Genomic DNA, 7,421 nt, shown 5'->3' on the forward strand with positions numbered 1-7,421 from the left:
ATTTTTCAAATATTAACATTGCTAAAATTACGATTTTTTTTAATTCGAACATTTTTAATTTTTGAACATTTTCAAATATGAGCAATTTTAAAATCTGAACTTTTTTGGATTTGAACATTTTCGAATTCCAATCATTTTTGTGGATTTGAACAATTTTTTAATCTTAAATTTTCAATTTTTTAAACAAATTCCGGATTTAAATATTTTCGAATTTTGAATATTTTTTTTTGGATTTGAACAAATTTTAATATGAACCTTTTTCATTGTTTCAACTTTTCTCAGATTTGAACTTTTTAAATTTGGAGTCTATGCAATCTCGGTGATACATATTTTTTTTTGTAACGGAAGTTGTTCGTCATGTATACACCAAAAGAATTGAACTAGTTCTGCGAAAATCAACCGGAGCAATGCGCAAACGCAGAATCCGGCCAGCCCATTCGGGGAGGCTTCGACGCGAACTAGCGATCCCGGACGCGTGAAGCTTAGAATAGGAGCACCCCGCTATAGGTACGAAGATATGATTGTCGTTTGAACCATTATATTGAGTCCTCTTCCCTTTGTTCCTCGGTACCGAGTCTTGTCCGAGACATGATCATCAGTACCAACAAGGCTTTATTTAACTCGTTTCGTATGATTTCATCCTCATGACCTAGTATAGTCTAACCGAGTGGGCCATTTGTATTTCTCTATCACACGGATGAACTAATCCCGCTATTGATACATTGGCCTCAACCCCTCCCATTGGAATACCCGAGCATCACCTATATGACAACCCTGTTACGGAGTAGAGACTGATGATGTCAAAGCAGCTGCTAGCGACAGTGATTCTAATATGATCTCACGGTCTAAGGGTTAGGTCACTACGCTTTCATAACCATCGCAACGTTAAACTTAATGTGTCTTTGATCGTGTTACAATACTTATATATTAGGTATATCCACCATATCATTCAACCAATTATATGACCCCATTGTCAATAACGTTGGTGTCCATGACCGGAAACCTCAATCGACGATTGATCACAATGAGCTAGCTTGTACATGTGTACTTCCCAGGGACCTTTGTTTGTTTACAATACCACACGTGTATTGATATTTCCTCTTAATACAATTATATCATGGCAAAAAACTATTATAAACATTTGAGATATAAATAATAAATACTCCTTAATTATTATTTGCCTTTAGGGAACTATATCCAACAGTTTGTGATTCTATAAGTTGGTAACAATTAGACATATGTTGTAAGTGATACATGTATGCGACTAAATTTTCATAAGTTGATGGTGATAAATTGTGAATATAGTGCGGACATAATATTCACTAGAAAGATAGAAATTATCATGTTGTTTGTCCATTTCCAGTTTTATGTTAGTGGCAATATACTTCTATGGTGTATTTTATTTTCAATCTAGTGACATTTGTTATTATGTCATAGTTTAGCACCACCCTGGCTCCACCAATTGATAATGTAGTAGTTATTAAAAAGGTTATCCTACAAACATCATATAAATATTATAGAACCTTGCTTGTTCCTATGGTTTGTTGAGGAGGCTAATTTTTAGTTTCGCGCTGGGCCTTCATTTTCTCAGGTACGGCCCCCAGTGAAAACATTGAACAAGGATGTACATCTTCACGAAGAAGCATGGTCTAAAATTCCAATGATAGTTTGTGGAACATGAAAGCCTTTAAGGAACGGTACTTTTACCTCCCAAATGAACTCACTAGAGCTGCAGTTGTGGGTTTCAGATGACAACCCACATAAGTACTATATTAAACCTTAACATCTTCATTTTTTCTCAGTTTCCTAGCTTATTTTTTACCTACCTAGCATGCTGCCACGTCTTTTACTTTGCTACATTCACCTTTCGTGTGTATTAAAGGGGTTGCGCTGCAATTTTCAATTAAACTTACTTTTTACCTACCTAGCATGCTGCCACGTCTTTTACTTTGCTACATTCACCTTTCGTGTGTATTAAAGGGGTTGCGCTGCAATTTTCAATTATTTGGGATTCACCCAATTATTTGGTCCGTGCCTACTTCTGGGGGCACGTAGTGATTCCTTCTTACTGTTTACTGGGTCCCGTATGCGTCGTACAGCGGTGCGGTGGTTGCCTGTCCGTTTCTTGGCCAGGTGTCGTCCATAGTTGTTAGATTTTCCGTTTTCTTTTTCGCAAAATCTATTTCCTGCGTGGGCACCGTGCGGTCTTACAGAGTGCTCACCTGCGTCGTCCGTTCGATTAGAATCGCGCGGTCCTACTCTCCCACGCGTAGCGGCGCATCCGACAAAACAGACCAACTGAAGCATCGTGCGACGGCGGCAACCAAAATTCCCCATTCTTCCTACCTCTGCTCCTCCCTGCGAGCTCCCTCCGCCGTAGCGCTATTGCTCGGCGGCCGCCACATGCGTGGGTCGCGTTGCCAGATTCACCTAGATCCGCCCGGAGGACGTCAGAGCAGCATCCATGGATCCCCGCGCCTGCAGACGCCGTCGAAGGCCGCTTGTTCATCGTCCGCTCCGGCGGAAACCCTCGAACCTGCAACCATCGACGCCCGAGCGAATGGAGGCCTCCTTGATTTTTCTCCACAGTGTCCAGGCTGCGGGGATGTATCGGGCACCAGGAATCCCCGGTAATGCTCTCGTCGTTGACTGGCTTACCCGGTTGCCCCTGCTCACGCTGATCTGCAACACGTGTTGAGATCGAGAGGAACAGGGGGTGCTGCTGCTTGGCTCCTCATCCATCGATGGGACAACGTCACAGCGGCATGTGGTGGTGTGTGGGTGCTGTATAGCTGCTAGGAAGCAGGGTAAAGGAGAGTCCACGGCTGCTGATTGGTGGCGTGAAGGGGAGCTGGTGGCCACGGAAAATTGTGGAGTACCTGCTGTGCCTCGCGGAAGTGGGAACAAGATGGCGGCGATAGAATTTTCTCGATTTGTGAGGTGAGTACACTAATATCCATCTCATATAAATTTCCCACCGCTGTTGTTGCTCCTGCGTTTTGAGATCTGAGCTGCACCCCCTCTATTAATTTCTCTAGTGCTGTCGTTCTATAGCTGCTCACAGATGCGTACCTTGATTTTGTGATTTGCATATAGTACCCAGGTCTAGATTTCTGGATAGAATACATGCACATAACCTATGTTATATTTAGCTACTAGGATTTTTTACATCATGTGGCGCTGGACAGCTGATTTGTGATGTATTTTTGAACCTTGAACTAGACTTGGTGGTAAAAAAATTATGCAAGACATTTCTTACATGCACATAAGCTATGTTAGCTTCTGAAATTAGGATTTATTACATCCATCACTGCCTACCAGTTGACTTTAATATAACAGGATGTATATATTCTGTAATATATACATCCAGGGTTCATGTTGGGTATGTGATATATCGGGGAAAGTGCATACATACGAATTTTGGAATCGCACCTAGCATATAACTATAAATTCTTGGGCATGTACATACGTACAAAATCTTTGGTATGGTGCCTGGAATGTATATAACTAGATATTCTTCGGTATGTACATACCTATAAGTTCTTGGGTATCGTACCTGGCATGTACATATCTGTAAAATTTTAAGTATCATAACTGGTATGTACATACCTTGAAATATCCGATTGTGTACATACCTATAAAATCGTAGGTATCGTACCTGGTATGTACATACCTATAAATATCTGATTGTGTACATACCTATAAAATCTTGGTTATCATAGTTTGTATGTACATACCTAGAAATATCTGACTGTGTACATACATATAAAATCTTGGTTATCATACTTGGTATGTACATACCTAGAAATATCTGATTGTGTGCGTACCTAAAAAAACCTTGATTGTGTACATACCTACAAATATTTTGGGTATCGTACCAGGTATTTATATACCTAGAAATATATGACAGTGGAGATACCTTATATACCCGTAAATACCTTAGATATACTTTCTCGAGATTCTAATGAGTATGTATTTAATTTTTTGAGTATGAACCATGTACCTTGATTGTGTACATACCATGTATAATCTCTATACCTGTAAATACCTCAGGTATATACGTCCCCAAAAATCTAATGAGTATGCATGTAAGTTTGTTGAGTATGAACCGTGCATCTCGATTGTGTATATACCATGTATACCCGGTGTTTCCTCGGGTATCTTGATTGCATACCTCTCATGTTCCCCGTAAATACTTTGGTTATATAATTCCCTAGAAACATAATGACTATGTCTTCTTTTTTGCGGAATATCCACCGATCTATTGATAATCATCAACAGTAGGTCAGTACTACATGGAGCTCTAAAATTAAAATAAATTTATAAATAGATTCTTGGACCACCTAGCGAAGACTACAAGTTCTAGAGCGAGCCAAAGGCGCGCCGCCGTTCTCGTCCTTTCCTCACTGTAGCCGGACAAAGCTTGTCATAGTAGAGCTTGTTGTAGTAGATTAATGGAAAGTCGTCATTCTAAGGTCCCAAAGAACCAACGCACCAGAGCAGCAACCATTGCCAATGATGAGAACCATAGATCGAAAGAGCTAGAGTTGCAACAACACCAACTAACACGATAACCGAACGGATCCTAGGAGGTCTGCCGGGAAGACAACTCCCCCCCCCCCCAATGTAGGGGCGCTACCAGAATGGGGATAGAGCGGGGAGGACCTTATTGTAAGTCCAGGATGAAGTCGCCACCTCACCATCTACAAGAAGACACTACAAATGCCTAAAAGAAAGAACTGAAACCTCCCGCCAGCGAAAGTCCGTTGTCCCCCGCACCTCCCAGGGCCAAGGCCAACAGAAGTGAGACGGACCGATGGCGTCGATGGCGAGAGGGACAAAACCCTAGATTATCTTTTCCTGGAACGCCTCCTCTCTTTTTGTTATGTTCGTACCGGTCGATTAAGCTCATCTTTAATTCATGGGTATGTACATACCTATAATTTCGGGTATCAGACCGGGTACGTATATACCTAGAAATATCTGATTGTGTACTTACCTAATTTTTTTTGGGTGTTTGCATGAGCTTGACCCAGATTGTATCAATTTTTGACAGGTTTTCCATTAGGGCAAGTATCTTCTTTTATACAATGGAAAAGACATGTTTTTTGCCTTCTTTCAGAAGAAAAATTGACGTCCATGCATGTAAGTTTGTTGAGTATGAACCGTGTGCATCTCGATTGTGTATATACCATGTATACCTGGTGTTGCCTCGATTATCTTGATTGCATACCTCTCATATTCCCCGTAAATACTTTGGTTATATAATTCCCTAGAAACATAAGAGTATGTCTTCTTTTTTGCGGAATATCCACCGATCTATTGATAATCATCAACAGTAGGTCAGTACTATATGGAGCTCTAAAATTAAAATAAATTACAAATAGATTCTTGGACCACCTAGCGAAGACTACAAGTTCTAGAGCGAGCCAAAGGCGCGCCGCCGTTCTCGTCCCTCCCTCACTGTAGACGGACAAAGCTTGTTGTAGTAGATAAATGGAAAGTCGTCATTCTAAGGTCCCAAAGAACCAGCGCACCAGAGCAGCAACCATTGCCAAAGATGAGAACCATAGATCACAAGAGCTAGACTTGCAACAACACCAACTAACACGATAACCGAACAGATCCTAGGAGGTCTGCCGGGAAGACAACTCCCCCCCTCCCAAATGTAGGGGCGCTACCAGAATGGGGACAGAGCGGGGAGTACCTTACTGTAACTCCAGGATGAAGTCGCCGCTTCACCATCTTCAAGAAGACACTACAAATGCCTAATAGAAAGAACTGAAACCTCCCACCGGCGAAAGTCCGTAGTCCGGCGCACCTCCCAGGGCCAAGGCCAACAGAAGTGAGGTAGACTGGTGGCGTCGATGGCGAGTGGGATAAAACCCTAGATTATCTTTTCCTGGAACACCTCCTCTCTTTCTGTTATGTTCGTACCGGTCTGTTAAGCTCATCTTTAATTCATGGGTATGTACATACCTATAAAATTTTGGGTATCAGACCTGGTACGTATATACCTAGAAATATCTGATTGCGTACTTACCTAATTTTTTTTGGTTGTTTGCATGAGCTTGACCCATATTGTATCAATTTTCGACAGGTTTTCCATTAGGGGAAGTATCTTCTTTTATTCAATGGAAACTACATGTTTTTTTGCCTTCTTTCAGAAGAAAAATTGACCTCCATGATATATCCACGGTCTACAAATAATTTGTAGGTATATACCTACATGCCAGGTATGCACATACGTAGGATTTTTTTTTTCATTGTTTATACCCTCGCTACTACTGAAGTAGAAGCTAACCAAGATGGCTCTCATGTTGGATCGACTGATTGTAGATCTCATGTTTAAATATGTGAGCGAATTTGCAAAAATCAAGCAAAAATTCGCTGGTTAACTGTCGATCAGGTGATCAGGTCCTATTACATCACAATCTACATGTGAGTGATATTAGTATTTGGTATTACAGTCAGAAATTGCTAGTCTCCAAGTAGAATCAGAGAGGAAAAGGGGTTTATAAAATTAGATGTCTCCATGGGCTTACCTCGCATGATATGTCAACCATAGCAGAAGTGACGTACATGGAGAACCAACCTGTGATTGGATGGTTAGGAGGGCAGTGGCACCCCCAGCCCACCAGAGTTCAAATCCCAGATTTGACACTTTGGTGTCTCATAAAGGCGGAATATTCTTCAGTGGGAGGCGACGTTCCCGTCGACAGCGAGGCGCTTGTGGTGACTTCGTCAATCTCAATATCAAAGATGTCTCCATACGGGTAGGATGTACGTGTGTGCGTTCATAGGATTGAGTGTGTGCGCGTATGTATGAGCGTCTTTGATTGTACTGTGTTTCGCAAAAAAAAAAAAAGTGACGTACATGAGGGTAAATTTATACTTTGTAGCTCCGTTCCTGGAAAATCATTGACGGTGTAGATCTATCAAAAAATAAATACGCAAAATCAACTCAGACGAATAAGAATTATGAACACGTAGCAAAACAAACTAATCTGAACCGACAAAACATGTCTGGAATCTGTACAAGAAGATGGTGAATTACAACACATATTTCAAGATTCAGTTTCAAAAAAAAGATGCACGGATCAGTTCATGCATACCTTGTTCAGCTTGTAGAGGGAAAACCATCGGTCGCTAACAAAAAAAAACGCATCTCCCTCCCGGGCCGCCACGCACGGGCGGCTCCGGAGGCGCCCCCCACGCCAACCCTAGAAACTCCGCCGGATCTCCTCCCCCGGCCGCTGCCGCCGCCAGGGCCGGCGGTGGCGGCCACGCCTGGCCGTCGAAGACGGCGGGTGAGGGCGGGCGCGCCCCGGCGGGCCCCCGACGTGCGGAGGCGGGACGCGGTGGGCGAGCGCGGTCGGCGGCGCGAGGCTTCGCGGGCTACGGCGGGGAGGCGCGGAGGA

The 7,421-nt window shown here is 42.6% G+C and overlaps 1 long non-coding RNA gene across 1 annotated transcript; it reads left to right on the forward strand.

Annotated features, from left to right (window-relative positions):
- Positions 1-2,307: 2,307 nt before the first annotated feature.
- LOC124681586 lies at positions 2,308-6,622 on the forward strand. Its single transcript, XR_006995940.1, has 3 exons — positions 2,308-2,940; positions 5,057-5,145; positions 6,101-6,622. It is a non-coding gene; the product is annotated as an uncharacterized LOC124681586 (long non-coding RNA).
- Positions 6,623-7,421: the final 799 nt, after the last annotated feature.

This window comes from Lolium rigidum, chromosome 1, assembly GCF_022539505.1.
Source record: "Lolium rigidum isolate FL_2022 chromosome 1, APGP_CSIRO_Lrig_0.1, whole genome shotgun sequence".
In the NCBI taxonomy this organism is placed as follows: Eukaryota; Viridiplantae; Streptophyta; class Magnoliopsida; order Poales; family Poaceae; genus Lolium; species Lolium rigidum.